At 41.7% G+C, this 17,976-nt stretch overlaps 1 pseudogene; it reads left to right on the plus strand.

Moving 5' to 3' along the window:
* Positions 1 to 421, plus strand: LOC126952915 (small ubiquitin-related modifier 2-like; annotated as a pseudogene).
* The last annotated feature ends 17,555 nt before the right edge of the window (positions 422 to 17,976 follow it).

Here is a 17,976-nt window from a genome sequence, read left to right on the forward strand (position 1 = left end):
CTGCCGCTCCTGGGGCTGCTTGTGTGCTCGTTCGGTGCGGACCTGGTACCTCTTTTGTGAAATGGCAGCTGAGGAGACGACGGAGCTCCCCACGGCCGACGAAAAGCCCAAGGAAGGAGTCAAGACTGAGAACAACAATCATATTAATTTGAAGGTGGCGGGGCAGGGTAGTTCTGCGGTGCACTTTAAGATTAAGAGGCATACACCACTTAGTAAACTAATGAAAGCCTATTGTGAACGACAGGGATTGTCAATGAGGCAGATCAGATTCTGATTTCATGGGCAACGAATCAATGAAACAGACACACCTGCACAGCTGGACATGGAGGATGAAGATACAATTGATGTGTTCCAACAGCAGACGGGAGGTGTCTACTGAAAAGAGAACCTGCTTCTTTACTCCAGAACTCTGTTCTTTAAAGACCAATATTACATTTGCAATTAGAAAACTGCAATTTGGTTCCACCACATCCTGACTACTACAGTATAGTTTTCTCTGTTCTTTCATTTCCCCCTTCCCCATTCCTTTATTGTACGTAAAGGAACCGGTGTATGTGCACAAGCATATCGCATTTTTTTTTAAACCAAACAGCCAATGGTATGTTTCGACTGACGTCAAATTGATGTCAAGTGGAGACAGGATGGGGAAAAATACTGACTCTGTGAAAATACCCCCTTTCTCCATTAGTGGCATGCTCATCCAGCTCTTATCTTTATATTCCAGTAAGTTATTTTGCTCTCACTGTTTTAACAACAACAAAAAAAACAACATAAAACTCCTTGCATACCCTGTTCAATTGGAGAATTTTAATGTTTTTCATTTATCATTGTAAAACCAAGGACAATTTAATAACATTTTTGTACATAGCTGTTACATGTAGGGCAATCTGTCTTCAGGTAGGGATAAATTACACTAAAACAAACAAACAAAAAAGAATCCTAGATAGCTTTCCCTTCAGATCAAGCATCTTGTTGTTTAAATAAACTTCTTGTTTTAAATGAAAAAAAAAGAAAAATTGTACTATCATTCTGGTTTCTAAGTTTTGAATTTTTGATGGCTGTCTCATATGCTTGGCTTGCCTTGCTCTCCTGTAGCACTCATATTTCTGTAAGGCAGATTTCTAAAAGGAGGATTAAGGACTCACAAGGCTCAGATATTCTGAATTTGGGTGGATGCAGCCTAATTGCCCTTCCAAAAAGAAGGTCTAAGCTTATACTTCCACAAGTGACTGAACCTGTTTCTCCAAACTTCGTCAACTCTGGATACCACCTATCTTAGTACATTTTCCAGTCTGATGTGCAAAAACATGACATGGCCTATTTAAGTGCATAAAATTGATCAAGAGTGAGGACAGTCTATTGAATAAAAAAGAAGATAAGTTATCATGGTCAGTAAGAATAAAATGAGCCAGGATATTAAACATAGAAGAGTATATAGGCCTATGAAAAGAGAGAAAATGAAGAAAAGAAACCAGTATTGTGGAATTTTTTTTTTTTTTTTTTTTTTTTTTTTGAGTGCAAGAAGAAGGGGAGCCTCTGTTTGCAGGAAAATTGGAATAGGAATAATACAAAAAAAATTTAATTAAAAAATAGAGAAAGGAGAGCCAGGGTAAGTGGGAATTTGATGAGGTTTAGTTGCGGTTTCAGTTAATGTTCTGCATGTGTACAACTTCAGACTGGCCAGGCATTGGGTGTCCACTTTATGTCAATGATAAGATGAGGTAATACAGTAAATAATAATGGGGAAGCGAAGAACAGCGATCAGGCTGGTGGGCTCCACCTTGCAGGGGAGGTCAGGAGGAGGTCTGGCATGAGTGGTGGGTGACACAGGCAAGGGTCAAATTCTAAGGGAAGAAATTGAGTTAGGCACAGAAGGGCAAAATTGACTTGGGTGCTCAGGAGCGTCTGTGGCTGTTACCCCTGGATTCATTGTTTCCAGGGCTAATAAAGGAGCAGCAGAAGCAACTCAATGTTTTTTGTATTTGTTTGTACCAACACGTTCTATTTTACAAATATTTGCGTTTGTCTTTCATAATAGCCTTCTACTGCTGACTGGACCAAAGCCAAACTCAGCCTCCCTCCCTGACCTTTCTGCACGATGCCGTCCTTTCTAGCATCTACCCACGGCACTCTCTTGTTGGTTTCCTTCCTCCCATATGTCACAGTCATTGTCTTCACACACTCGACTTATTTTCAGTTTTTTAATCTCATGCTATCAATACCCAAAGCAATGCTTTCTCTTGGCCCCGATCTCATATTTCACAAGTAAAATCCAATCCTAACCTAAAATAGTCTTTCCTTTTGCCAGAATATCATGAGTGATGTACTTCTGTGAGCATATATCTCAGAGCTGCTCCACAGTCTTCTATTAGTATAAAGCGGAGAAGGCTGAACAGATTACTATGAGGCCCTCACGCTCTGAAGTTGGGTTTGGAGCGTGTGGTGTTCTTAGCTTTGGAAATTCCTCCACCTACTGGTTGCCTAAAATCCTGTCTGTTCACATTATATAATGAGGTTCGCAGTTGTTTTATGAGATCAGCCTATTTTTAAGAGTAATGGGCCTCTTGTGAATGATAACACATTTCTAGGTCACTTGGAATTCCTAAAATAAAATTAAAAATGTGTTCTAAAGACAATATTTTCTTATCATAATAGAAAATGTTTTCAAGCAGATGACAAATTTCTTAATGCTTTTTAACAACCATTAGGGGGCAGAAAATCATTATACAGCATAACATTTCAATCCACGTTAGGCTAGGGAAGGGAAAGCCTATTTTAGGTGTTAGTACCAAAATCAAGTTATTTTTCAGTGCAATCATTGATTTGGTGCTTGGGCATCTTATTTACAAAAGAAGCCTTCGGTAGTGGCTTTATTTTTTACAACTTGCTTCCTATCAATGTATCAAATCAGATGAACCTTATTCTGAAGGAAACACTTTAATGACCAATTTGACATCTTGGGGCAGGTTTGCCAGATATGACTAGTAAGAATAGTTGAAATATATTGATAAACTAAAAGTAAGTTTATCTCACTAAAAATTAGAGAAATTCGTAATAAAACAATAGATTTATGGCTGCCAAAGTTTCAGGAACTCCCTTTTCAGTCACCCTATCAAACCATGGATTCAAGCATGGTTAAAAATAGTTCGCTACTTCTTTAACAGCTTCTTTTCCAAAACAAACTCCTTAAAGATTAGAACGCAATTATTATCTCTACTTCTCACTTCCATTCCCCCATCAGTCAGCCTTTCACCTCTCACCCCACGGAACTTCTCATGGAACGCCACCCATGACTTCCTCATGGCCGAATCCAGGTTCTCCAGTTAGAAAGATTATCAACAAGCACTTGCTAATTTAAGTTTAAGAGAAATGTATTGAAAGTATATTACAAGCTGGGTGCAGTGGCTCATGCCTGTAATCCCAACACTTTGGGAGGCTGAGGCGGGCGGATCATTGAAGCCCAGGAGGTCAAGACCAAACTGGCCAACATGGAAAAACTCCATTTCTACCAAAAAAAAAAAAAAAACAAAAAAAAAAAAACAAAAATTAGTCAGGCATGGTGGCATGTACCTGTAATTCCAGACACTCAAGGGGCTGACGTGGGAGGATCACCGGAGCCTGGGGAGGTCAAAGTTGCAGTGAGCCATGATCACGCCACTGCACTCCAACCTGGAAGACAGAGCAAGACCCCATTTCAAAACATAAATAAAATAAAATAAAATAAAATAAAATGGCCAGGCGCGGTGGCTCACGCCTGTAATCCCAGCACTTTGGGAGGCCAAGATGGGCGGATCACAAGGTCAGGAGTTCGAGACCATCCTGGCCAACACGGTGAAACCCCGTCTCTACTAAAAATACAAAAATTAGTCAGATGTGGCGGCAGGCACCTGTAATCCCAGCTACTCAGGAGGTCGAGGCAGGAGAATCGCTTGAAAACAGAAGGCGGAGGTTGCAGTGAGCAGACATCATGCCACTGAACTCCATCCAGCCCGGGCAACAAGAGTGAAACTCCGTCTCAAAATAAATAAATAGAAACAAATAAGTAAATAAATCAACAGCACCTGAAATTAAAGGAAGAAGCATAGGTAGCAAGAGTTAATCAACACTCTTATCAGATAAGGGCCCTTTGCTGGCATTACATTTATTTCATCTTGGGATCGCTTGGCTCAAGTGTCCAAGTCCTCGTAAGTCAGTCCAGTCGGCTGAGCTTGGGCCACATACCCAGCTGGTGGCTTGGAGTGGCAGTGCAGAATGCCCTGGGAGTCTTAGCACAGGTGCACACACTGGGGGAGGAGTTATTAAGTGGAAATTCTCTCTCTCCCAAACAGGGAGGAAAAAAAAGAGGTAGTGTGGTCAAAAGAGAAAATGCCCACTACAGTTTTCATCCTTTCTGATTTCTTCATAGTTTTCGCACCAGATGTAACTCCTGTGATGGCTAATTCCATGTGTCAACATGACTGGCCAAGGGGCACCCAGATTAAACGTTGTGTCTGAGTTTGTGAGGGTGTTTCCAGACGAGGTTAGCATTTGAATTGGTGAATTCAGTAAAGCAGGTTGGCCTCCCCATTGTGTGTGGGCATCATCCAATCTGTTGGGAGCCTGAATAGAACAAGAAGTGGAGGAAGGAGGAATTCTTCCATTTTTTGTTTCCTGCCTGCCTGCTTGAGCTGGCACATTGGTCTTCTGACCTTGGACTGGGATTCACACCCATATGTGCACATATATACACACACACATACACACGCACACACACATATATATACACCTATATATGTGTATACACACACACAATGAATTGGTTCTGGTTCTCTGGAAAACCCTAATATGACTCCTTTCTTACGGAAAGTCCCTCTTCCCACTCAATCCCACTTTCCTTCTGAACTCACTAACTATTCCTTCTCCATCTCTGTTTTCTTCTGTGTTCTTGGCTTTCTTTTCTTCTTATTTCATTGTTTTCCATCTACTTGTCACATCAAGGACCACCTGTATGCCTATGACTCTCTCAATGTGTATTTTTTTATTTTAAAACTTTTTTTTTCCTTTTGCTTTTTTTCTCTTCTTTATTTCTGAATGATCAATCTGTATCTTTACAGATGCAACATACTCAACAGCTGGTGTCCCTTGGATGGCCCACCAGCACACCACTGCCCCACTTCCACCCTCACGCTCTCCCTTCCTCTGCCTTCTTCATTTCCATGAATTGTACCACAATCCACTCACCCAGTCATCCAAGCCACAGACTCACTCTTTCCAAATACATTCAGTCATCAAATTCTGCAGACTGAGGCATGGCGAGGCAGCTCACCCCTGTAATTCCAGCATTTTGGAAGGCTGAGGTGGGTGGGTCGCTTGAGCCTAGGATGTCGAGACCAGCCTGGGTGAAATAGGGAGACCCTGACTCTTAAAAAAAAGAGAACAGTCTGCAGACTGTGCTTCCTTAATTTCACTCAAATGTCTCCTCTCCTTTGTATTCTCATTGCTACTGTCTTGCTTCAAGTTCTCTTCATCTTATCTAGGGTACAGTCTCCCAACCGGAGTCCACATCTTCAATTTTACACCATTCCAACCCATCTTCCACACTGCTCCCAGAGAGATATCTCTGAAAAAAACAAATATGACCAGATTTATCTCCCTTGTTAAAGCCCTTTATAACTTCTGCTGTCTACAGCATAAAGTGCAAACTCCCTCACATGGGATCAAAGCCCTTTATAAACCAACCCCTCCCTACTTTTCCAGATTTGTTTCTACTCATATCTACCTCACACCATAAGCATCAGCTTGGCTATTTCCGTGAACTTTGCCCATGTTGCCCTTCCCCTGAAATCGGCTTCCCTCCCATGTTCTCGTTCTTTCTCTCTCTCTCTCTCTCTCTCTCTTTAATTAGAGATGGGGTCTTGCTCTGCCACCCAGGCTGGAGTGTAGTGGTGTGACCATAGCTCACTGTAACTTCAGACTCCTGGGTTCAAGCAATCCACCTGCCTCATCTTCTCAAGTAGCTAGGACTACAGCCGTGCACCACTCCGCTAGCTAATTTGTTTAAAATTTTTCATAGAGATGGGGTCGTGCTATGTTGCCCAGGCTAGTCTCTAACTCCTAGGCTCAAGCAATCCACCTGCCTCAACCTCCTGAAGCTCTGGAATTACAGGTGTGAGCCACTACACCTAGCCACCTACCATGTTCTTTTTTTTTTTTTTTTTTTTTTTTTTTTGAGAAGCAATCTCACTCTGTCACCCAGGCTGGAGTGCAGTGGCGCGATCTCAGCTCACTGCAAGCTCCGCCTCCCGGGTTTACGCCATTCTCCTACCTCAGCCGCCGAGTAGCTGGGACTACAGGCGCCTGCCACCACGCCTGGCTAATTTTTTGTGTTTTTAGTAGAGATGGGGTTTCACAGTGTTAGCCAGGATGGTCTCAATCTCCTGACCTTGTGAACCATCCGCCTCAGCCTCCCCAAAGTGCTGGGATTACAGGCGTGAGCCACCGCGCCCGGCCCATGTTCTTAAAATAAATACTTTTAAGACTTAACTCAAAGCCACCTCCTCTAAAAAGCCTTTCCCAGTTCTCACCTCTGTCTCCTCAATGATAGAACTGACCACTTCCTCCTTTGGGTTCACACTTGACCCCCATACCTGTTTACCTGGCAGTCTCTCCCGTCTAGTCTGTCATACTCTCAACAACCAAAATGGTGTTTCACCCATCTATGCATCCCCAATACCTGTCATAGTATCCAACGCTTAAAATGCTCAGTAAATGAGTACAGAAGTGAATTTGTGACTAGAGAGGGTGGAGAAAGTCTACACACTCAGCCGAGGAAACTCAGGGAAAACAGAGTCACTTTTTTTAGAACCAGCTGGGGCTATCTCGAGCCATAGTGTATGCCAGTGACTCTCCGCTCTGTTTGCACAGTAGAATTGCCTGGAGGGTATTTAGAAAATATGGATGGCGGGGTCCTAAAAAAGCCAGTTAAATCAGAATCTTTAGGGGTGAGCCTAGACATAGGTATTTTTTAGAGACACCTCTGAGATTCTAGTGTGCAGTCAGAATCAAGAACCACCGGTGCAGGGCATTCCTGAAATGACTGCAGCCAGACTACAGGGGAATGAGAGCAGACTCCTACGGTGCTGCTGAGCAGAACACCCAGGTGGCAAATAGCTCCTCCTCCAAGGGAAAAGCATGAGCATCACTGGCCTAGGACACAGGCACAGCCTTGTAATCAATGATGAGGAATGCCTTCAAGAGCGACGCCAGATGGTACCACTTAAATATTTTATGACTCTGCTCCAAGGAAGTTTGTTGAGAGGAAATACAGGTTGAGCATTCCTAGTCTGAAAAATCTGAAATTAAAAATGCTCCAAAATCCAAAACTTTTTGAGCACTGACATGGTGCTACAAGTGGAAAATTCCACACTTGTCCTCATGTGACAGGTTAAAACGCAGGTGTACAACACATAGTTTATTCAGAATGCCTCCTCACCCCTAGAGGACCCACTTCCTGGTCTTTCAACTGCTTCTGATGTTTCTTCTCACCTAAAAAAAAAAATACAGGGTACAGCGTGCAGTAGCTTTTTTTTTTTTTTTTTTTTTTTTTTTTGAGACAAGGTCTTGCTCTGTCACCCAGGCTGGAATGCAGCAGCACTATCACGGCTCACTACAGCCTCGAACTCCTGGGCCCAAGAGATCCTCCCACCTTAGCCTCCAGAGTAGCTGAGATTACAGATGTGGCCACCATGCCCGGCTAATTTTTTAAATATTTTGTAGAGACAGGGCCTCGCTATGTTGCTCAGGCTGGTCTCAAACTCCTGACCTCAGGTGATCCACCTGCCTTGGCCTCCCAAAGTGCTGGGATTACAGGCGTGAGCCACCACGCCCAGCCATACAATAACTTTTTAATCAAAACAGCATCGTAGTGGATACTGAAAGCCTACCATTGTTTGTTGTTGTTTATAGCTATTCAGGTTTTCTGACGGTGCTACTGTGCTGCTTATTTAACCTTTACTCATTCTTTTTTTTCACTCATTAAAATTTTTCCCATTTTTTCATTTTTCATTAACAGTATGTCATAGTTTTTACTATTATGTACTTATGTGTGAATAAGTATAAAAAAATATTGCTCCTCAGTAGCACATAAATTCAGTCAGGAATGATGGTGATACCAAACAACTACAGACTGTCCACATGGGTGGCTAAGATAGTGACACTTTTGCTTTCTGATGGATCAGTGTACTCAAGCTTTCTTTCAGGCACAACCTTATGTAAAATATTACATAAAATTGCCTTCGGACTATGTTAATAAGGTTATATAAAACATAAATGAGCTGGGCGTGGTGGCTCACAGCTGTAATCCCAGAACTTTGGGAGGCTGAGGTGGGCAGGTCACCTGAGGTCAGGAGTTCGAGATTAACCTGGCCAACATGGTGAAACCCCGTCTCTAATACAAAAATTAGCTGGGCGTGATGGCACATGCCTGCAGTCCCAGCTACTCGGGAGGCTGAGGCAGGAGAATCGCTTGAACCCGGGAGGTGGAGGTTGCAGTGAGCCAAGATTGCGCCATTGCACTCCAGCCTGGGTGACAAGAGCGAGACTCCATCTCAAAAATATATATATATAAATAAAAATAAATGACTTTCATGTTTAGACTTGGGTTCCATCCCCAAGATAACTCGTTACATATATTCAAATATTCCAGGATCCAAAAACAAAAAAGATGAATTCTGTAACACTTCTAGTCCCAAGCATTTTAGATAAGCGATACTCAACCTATACTTACAGAGATGCAAACCTTCCTCCTCATGGAAAACACTGCAGGAGAGATCTTGGGAGCCCTTTAGTTCACTGACAAGGAAAGGGAAAGAAAGTAAAGAATTTTGGAATCCCACACTTTTTTGGGATTCTTTTGGCTGTAACAGAAACAAAGGAAAAAGCTTAAGCAACTCTAAATTTCAAGATTAAGATTCAACATTGTTTCAGGCATAGTTGGATCGAGGACAGAAATATGTCATAAGGGAACTTTCTCTGTTTCTCCATCTCTTGGTTCCACTTTTCTCTGTGTTGGTTTCAGTTTCCCATAAGGTTAATTCATGTGGCAGCAAAAATGGCCACCAGCAGCTATAGGCCCGTCTCATCCTTACATGTACCTGTAGTCCAGTGAACAGAAAGTATCTCTTTTCAGATGCTACAGAATCCCAGAGATGACTCTATGTAACCCAATCACATCATATTCTTATCCCTGAACCTGGGGCTAGGGGAATGCAATTCTCTCTTCCAGAACCATAGGGGTGGAGTCAGTCTCATCTGAACCACATAGATTAAGAATGTGGGGTGGCACTGTTCTCCAAAGAGATGCTAAATAGGAAGAGATACGTCTATTTCAGGTGATTCAACTGGTATACCCTCCTGAGATTATGATCCTGTTATAATTACTATTCTTTGGTTACAATCCAAAGAATCTGACTCTGGATAATAAGGAAAAAAATACCATAAGATATTGGTTCACTCACACAATCAAAGGGAAAGGTAAAAAATCGGGCCTTGAAATGATCAGGAACCAGGATAGTCTAAAGAAAGAGTAACAGAACTTACGGGCAGTCCTTTTAGACTGATGGATCTCCAACCACTTGCAGCCATCATTCGAGATTCAGATTCTACGGAGACAAAAATCTGATTGGCCTGTATCCAAGGAAGAGGGAGCAGGCAGGTGGAATCGGGTTTGACAGTCCCATCCGTGCAAGAATCAGAAGAATGAGGGAGGGGCAGTTTTCCTAAGCATAAGCAAGATGCTGTTCCTGGAAGGGAGAAAGGACGTTGGGCAGTAATAAACAAAAGCCGTTCAACTACACACCCAAATGGTCCCTGTCCCTCTCTCACTCTGCTCTCAAATCTCAGAGGCCAGAGCAAGTAAGGATTCAATAAAGACCAAGCCAACTTTCTGCAATTTTGCTTCCTATATTAGCTAAAAGTATCCAATGTGTTTACAGTAAAATGTTCTAGCTTGGATCTGACATCTCAAACATTGAATAACAATTACAGAAGCCTTCTAATGTAGCTCTGTTCTTGAGACTTCTAAATGCATGCTTCTGCACAAAGACCTGGTCCGCCTGGAAGAGGGTCATCTTTTCCAGTATCAACCACTTGGGGAAGCAAAGGATTTGCAGGACTCAGGAAAAAATCTCTTAAGTGACTATCTGGATGTAAAGGATCTCGCTATAACAGTGCAGGAAATGAATTGGAGCAGGTCAAGACTAGAGAAGACAGGAGGCAGGGAGTCTGGTGGGATTGTAGGTGGTATGTAGCAGTCTGTGGTATAGATGTGCCAGTACAGGTTTTACCAGCCTGCTAGTTATATAAAGTTTACAATCAATGCTGCAACCTTGAACAATAGTCATTTTGCTTATATGCAATAATTGTAGGATACATTCCTACAACTAAAAATGCTGAGTCTGAGGGTATATATATATTTTTTCAAATGGGGTCTCACTGTTGCCTATACTGGAGTGCAGTGGTGTGGTCACAGCTCAGTGGAGCCTCAGTATCTCAGGTTCAAGAGATCCTCCCACTTCAGCCTCTAGAGTGGCTGGGACTACAGGCATCCACCACTATGCTTGGCTAGTTTTTTTTGTTTTGTTTTGTTTTGTTTTGTTTTGTTTTTTTGAGACGGAGTCTCGCTCTGTCGCCCAGGCTGGAGTGCTGTGGCTCGATCTCGGCTCACTACAAGCTCCGCCTCCCGGGTTCACGCCATTCTCCTGCCCCAGCCTCCCGAGTAGCTGGGACTACAGGCGCCTGCCACCTCGCCCGGCTAATTTTTTTTGTATTTTTTTTAGTAGAGACGGGGTTTCACCGTGTTAGCCAGGATGGTCTCGATCTCCTGACCTCGTGATCCACCCGTCTCGGCCTCCCAAAGTGCTGGGATTACAGGCTTGAGCCACCGTGCCCGGCCTTAAATTTTTTATAGAGACAGGGTTTCACTATGTTGCCCAGGCTGGTCTTGAACTCTTCAAATCATGTAATCCTCCTGCCTCGGCTTTCCAAAGCGCTAGGATTAAAGGTGTGAGCCACCACACCTGGCCCACATTTCTAATTATGACTGATATTGTTAAATTGCCCTACATAGAGATTCTACCAGTTTACACTGCCAACAAAGAAAGCCACTGGCCTAGATCAATGGTTCTCCAACTTTAGTGTTCACCAGAACCACATGGAGGTCTTGTTAAAACCTCCATGTGGTGGGCCCCAGGTCCAAAGTTTCTGATTCAGAAGGTCAGATGTGGGGCCTAAGAATCTGCACTACTAAAAAGTTTCCAGATGCATTTTGAAAATCACTGCAACAGATCAATTTGGCTTCCACTTTATAGACCTGTTCTCCCCAAGTCAGGAAGTTCCTCTTCAATTCTGTGAGCTTTTCTCTATCTCCATTTTGCTTAACTTTTCTGCTATATTTTAGATGTCTGTCTTTTTCTTTCTTTTCTTCTCTTTCTTCCTTTTCTTTTCTTTCTCTTTCTTTCTCTCCCTTCCTTTTCTTTTCTTTCTTTCTCTTTTCTTTCTCTCCCTTCCTTCCTTTTTTCTTTTTCTTTCTTCTTTTTTTCCCTCACTCCCTCCCCTCCCTCCTTCCTTCCTTCTTTCCTCTTTCTTTTTCTCTCGCTCTCTCCCTTCCTTCCCTCCCTCCCTCCCTCTTTCTTTCTTTCTTCCTCCCCCTACCCCTTTCTCTTCTCTTCTCTTCTTATTTGGTCCTGTTAAGTATTCTTTCCTTGGCTCTCCTGTCCCTAAATGGACTCGGGCTTCATTTATTAGCCCACAGCTTTTCACCCAGAAGGAAAGCTCATTCCTTCTCAAGACTAAAAATATAAAGAGAATGTAAAGGCTGATGGGTGCCGGGTGGCAGGCGCCTATAATCCCAGCTACTAGGGAAGCTGAGGCAGAAGAATTGCTTGAACCTGGGAGGCTGAGGTTGCAGTGAGCCAAGATTGCACCACTGCACTGCAGCCTGGGTGACAGAGAGAGACTCCATCTCAAAATAAATAAATAAACAAACAAACAAATAAAAAGAATGTAAAGGCTGAAGCCATCTTTTGATCCCAACAGGAGAGTTTGCATTGCTAAGACAGAAACCAGATCCTGATGACATTATTTGAACCCTCTCTATTCAGCCATACCTGATGCCAGCCTTATTTTTTTTTAATCAGAGCAATTAAAAAAAAAAATCAAACAGCAATTTTGATGGCAATACCCTATCCCAGCTTTTCCTCACTCCCAGCCCCCTTCTGCTCCCTGAAGCAAGCTCATTGTTAGGCAGTTATTTTCTTGCATATGACAGTAAGTTATTTTTGCTTTTTACAAAATCAGGACACTGACAAATGTGTCTTGAAGAAGGCTTCATTTAATTTCCACAAAGGTGATCCTGAATACTTTCAACTATTTGAGTTGCTTAATCTGATATTTGCTTTACTTGCTTCCATAATTCTAAATAAGGTGTTTACTTCAATTTTTAAAAATCTATTGCAGATGTTAATCATCTACTGAGTTTATAAGAGATCAGCTTTCAGCTAACTTACACCTTACCCCACTTCCTGTATTTCCCATGCTTTATAATTAAATACATCACACTTTTGGTTAAAATAGTAGTATTGCTAGGGCTGGGTGTGGTGGCTCATGCCTGTAATACCAGCATTTTGGGAGGCCAAGGTGGGTGGATCACAAGGTCAGGAGTTTGAGACCAGCTTGGCCAACATAGTGAAACCCCGTCTCTACTAAAAAAATACAAAAAACTAGCAGGGCATGGTGGTGGGCGCCTGTAATCCCAGCTTCTCAGGAGGCTGAGGCAGGAGAACTGCTTGAACTCGGGAGGCAGAGGTTGCGGTGAGCCGAGATCATGCCATTACACTCCAGCCCGGCAACAGTGCAAGACTCCATCAAAAAAAAAAAAAAAAAAAAAAAAAAAAAAAAAAAAAAAAAAAAAAGTAGTATTGCTGTTGCTTTGACTGTAAATATTATTCAATCATGAGCCAAGGAATTTATGACTGTTTTCTTTCCTTACTTGGGTTGTTGTTTTGGGGTTTTTTGGTTTTGTTTTTGCTTTTCCTGGTGTTAGTGATTGCTTTTCTTTTTTAAAATATTTGGTTCTCTGTACATCTATCCAACTATTTTTTAAAATTTGTCAAATGCTCATCAATATTATTCTCAAAAGATCAAACATATCATAATGTATAGATTTTATTTTTGTTAAGACTTCTTTTCTTACTGATACTCTGTTTTTGTTTGTTTGTTTTGAGATGGAGTCTCGCTCTGTTGCCCAGGCTAGAGTGCAGTGGTGTGATCTCAGTTCACTGCAACCTCTGCCTCCTGGGTTCAGGCGATTCTCCTGCCTCAGCCTCCTGAGTAGCTGGGACTACATGTGTGTGCCACCACACCCAGCTAATTGTTGTATTTTTAGTAGAGACAGAGTTTCACCAAATTGGCCAGGCTGCTCTCGAACTCCCGATCTTGTGATCTACCCACCTTGGCCTCCCAAAGTGCTTGGATTACAGGCATGAGCCACTGGGTCCGGCCTACGCTGTTATTTTTTATCCATCAGTTGCTGGTAGGTTCCAGGGTAGAGTGATAAACTGGCAAAACAAAGTTTTTATTTCTGGACTCCAAATAACACCATAAAAAAAGGTATTTTCTGGGACCATTGAGTCTCTTGAAAGAATACTCCAATATCTGCTTAAGAGTTATTCCAAGAGCAGGGTTGGAGAAAAATTGGAGGATGAGGAGCCACTATTCAGCATACAGACTTTCGTTTAATTTGCTTCGTTTAAGCACTGTGCTTTACTTCCAATTTCCAAAGTACCATATACCTCCAAGTTCTCAATCTCTCCTTCAATCAAGGACTTTCTACCTTGCAAAAATACATGTAACTTGTAGGTTTGCAACTTTATTCCTTTGTTTTATTTCAATGAGTGTTGTGGACAGGAGATAAGTACATGTGGTCAATTCATCATGCTTTTACAGACTATTTTTCTCAAACTCGTTTAACTCAGGAATTAGTCTTGCAGGGTCTAATTTTCAAAAAGTCATTTATTTTTACATCTCACTCCATGCTTCTGAGTTGCATTTCCTTCTTATGAAGTATATATATCTTTTGGAGTTCAGAGTGAGGGTATATGAGTAGAAAACTCTCCATTTTTGTCAGTTTCTTCAACAGCTTAATGGTTTATTATAAGGTGAACATCCTTGTAATCACTTCCTAAACCAAGAAATAGAACTTTGTCAGCCACACCAGAAGCCTGTCCGTGTGCTCCATCCCAATCACAAACTCCTTTCACCCCCATCACTATCCTGACTTTTAAAATAACCACTTCTTTTTGCATTTAAGTATGTCCCTAGACATTATAGTCTTACTCATTAATTTAATGTCTTTTATGCCTCCTTTAAGCTATAGGTTCTATTTCCTCCCCCAACTTACAATATATATGTTGAATAACCCAGTTGTTTACTTTGCAGGGTTCCCTATGGTCTGGATTTTGCAGATTGCACACTCATGGCATATTTCAATACGCTCCTTTGTCCTCTATTTCTGTAAACTGGCAGTTGGATCAAGAAGCTTCAGCACACTCAGGTTTAATCCCTTTGGTAAAACTACACATTACTATGAATTAACATATTTAAACATATATGACGGGTTTCAGTCCATTCTAATTATTACCTTTATTGAAACTCAAATTGTCCTATCCATGGCCAATAGGAGCCTCTTCTAGTTGGCTGGGTCCTTTGGACATGACTCCAGAAGTCTTTAATAATTTCTCTGCTCTCTAGTATAATAAGATATTTCATGCTCATTCCATACATTTCCTGCCCTAAACCTAGAATCCCTTGTTTCTTTTAGTGGGACTTGGCATTTCATACTGTGCACCCAAGAACACACACACGACTATATATATATAGATATATGTATATAGTCATGTGCTGCATAACGACATTTTGGTCAACAATGAATGTCATATACAACTGTGATCCCACAAGATTATAACAGAGCTGAAAAATTCCTATTGCCTAATGACATCTTTATTTCATTTTATTTTGAGACAGGGTCTTGTTCTGTCGCCCAGAGTGCAGTGGCACAATCACATAGTGACATTTTGATGATCCTGACCCTGTGTAGTCCTAGGCTAATGTGTGTTTGTGTCTTCATTTGTAACAAAAAAGCTTAAAAAGTAAAAAATAATTATTAAAAATTTTAAAAATAAAAAGCTTATAGAATAAGGATACAAAGAAAATATTTTTGTACAGTTGTACAATGTGTTCGCATTTTAAGCCAAGTGTTATTACAAAAGAGTGGAAAAGTTTTCAAAAAATCAAAAAGTTTATAAGCTAAAAAGTTGCAATAAACTAAAGGTAATTTATTATGGAAGAACAAATTTTTAAATAAATTTAGTGTAGCCTAAGTGTACAGTTTTTATCCAGTCTCCAGTAGTGTGCAGTGATGTCCTCGGCCTTCACATTCACTCACTCACTCACTGACTCACCCACAGAAACTTCAGTCCCGCAAGCTCCATTTATGGTAAGTGTCCTACACAGGTATATCGTTTTTATCCCTTTATACTGTATTTTTACTGTATTTTCTATGTTTCAATATATTTAAATGTACAAATACCATTGTGTCACAACTGCCTGCAGTAATCAGTACATTAATATGCTGTACAGGTTTGTAGCCTGGGAGCAATAGGCTATACCATATAGCCTAGGTATATAGTAGGCTGTACCATATAGGTATGTGTAAGTAGTACAGTCTGTGGTGTTCCCATAACGACGAAGTCACCTAATGATGCATTTCTCAGAACATATCCCTGTTGTTAAGTGATTCACGACCTGCGTGCGTGTGTGTGTGTGTGTGTGTGTGTGTGTATGTGAAATGTTAGGATATATTTTTTTTTTCAGAAAAAAATTTTTTGAATTATAATGTGTTATAATTAGTTCTGTTACCTGTTTTTGGTTTTCTTTATCAGGGACTCCTAATCTATATGTTGGATCTTCTTTGCCTATTTTCAATATTTATCATTTCTCACAAATTATTTGTTTACATTTATTTTTGATTAAAAAAACTCATTTTCAAATTGTAGTTCTTTTCAGACACTATTGTATTTTCTTACTCTTTTATTCCTTGTACTTTAGTCGTCTTTTCTGAAATTAGTTTTTCTTTTATTTCTAACTCTTTCCCAAGTGCTGTTACTTCATTCCTTTTTCTACTTCTGGCTTATTTTGCGGTTTCATGTCTCATATCATTTTATATCTTTACAGTGACACTGTGCCGGGTGTTACATAAACAGTGGTGGTATTCAAAACAAAGTGCATGTCTCCAATAATCATATTTCACTCATTCCAAGCCACATTTATTTCTTTGTTTCTGTTTCTCTTGTTTCCCTCACCCCAACTTGGAATGCTTGTTTAAATATTAAAATTTTCTCATAGCTGATTTTAAAATGAAATCTGTAAGGGTAAACTTTTCTAGCTATAGGCTGCGATAACCTTTCCCTTATTTTGAGTTATTGAATAGGTTTTCAATTTTCTTGACAGTCCATCCCTTGAACCTAGATCATTAGCTTTTTAAGGAAAAAAGTTATGGCTTTTTATATCTCCCAGAAAAAGAATGACTCTGGGGCTGGGTGCGGTGGCTCACACCTGTAATCTCAGTACTTTGGGAGGACAAGGCGGGTGGATTGCTTGAGCCCAGGAGTTTGGGACCAGCCTGGGCAACGCAGCGAGATCCCCATATCTACAAAAAATGAAAAAATGAGCAGGGGGCAGTGGCACATGCTTGTAGTCCCAGTCACTTGGGCTGAGGTGGGAGGATGGTTTGAACCTGGGAGGTCAAGGCTACAGTGAGGCATGCCTGTACTGCTGCACTCCAGCCTACATGACAGAGTGAGACCCTGTCTTTAAAAAAACAAAGAGAAAGAAAAAAAAGAATGACCCTGAGCATTGTTAGAACCCAGAGAACAATAACCCAAAATGAAGACCTCAGAAGCAAAAGTTTTTTCCCACCTTCTGCAACCCTCCTTTCTCTCAATCCCATTCTTACCCTCCCCCAATCCCCAAGGCTAGTCATAGAAACTGGAATCCGGCAGGGCGCGGTGGCTTAAGCCTGTAATCCCAGCACTTTGGGAGGCCAAGATGGGCAGATCACGAGGTCAGGAGATCGAGACCATCCTGGCTAACACGGTGAAACCCCGTCTCTACTAAAAAACACAAAAAACTAGCCGGGTGAGGTGGCGGGCGCCTGTAGTCCCAGCTACTCGGGAGGCTGAGGCAGGAGAATGGCGTAAACCCGGGAGGCAGAGCTTGCAGTGAGCTGAGATCCGGCCACTGCACTCCAGCCTGGGTGACAGAGTGAGACTCCGTCTCAAAAAAAAAAAAAAAAAAAGAAACTGGAATCCGTCTTCCCCAAGGCAGGGCATAGAAACCAAACCCCACCGTTTCCTAAAGCCAGCCACAAACCTAAAAATATTACTTTAACCTCCCCGCACCCTTTTCTGTGCAAAAATTGTACATAAAGAAATTATCTGGCCGAGGGCAGTGACTCACATCTGTAACCCAGCATTTTGGGAGGCCGAGGCAGGTGGATCACCTGAGGTCAGGAGTTCAAGACCAGCCTAGCCAAGATGGTGAAACCCCGTCTCAACTAAAAATACAAAAAAAAATTAGCTGGGTGTGGTGGTGGGCAACTGTAATTCCAGCTACTTCGGGAGGCTGATAGGAGAATCACTTGAACGCAGGAGTGGGAGGTTGCAGTGAGCTGAGATCACACCATCGCACTCCAGCCTGGGCCACAAAAGCGAAACTCTGTCAAAAAAAAAAAAAAAAAAAAGAAGGAAAATAAAAGAAAGAAATTATCTGATCTACCTTGTTTAACTGTTGTAGGCCACAGCCCCCATTCCAGAGGGTCCTGTTCCATACCCAGAAGGAAGGAATGCTGCAGAGAGCCCAAGGAGAATCTAGACAGGCCTTGCT

The sequence above is a fragment of the Macaca thibetana genome, chromosome 4, assembly GCF_024542745.1.
Source record: "Macaca thibetana thibetana isolate TM-01 chromosome 4, ASM2454274v1, whole genome shotgun sequence".
NCBI lineage: Eukaryota > Metazoa > Chordata > Mammalia > Primates > Cercopithecidae > Macaca > Macaca thibetana.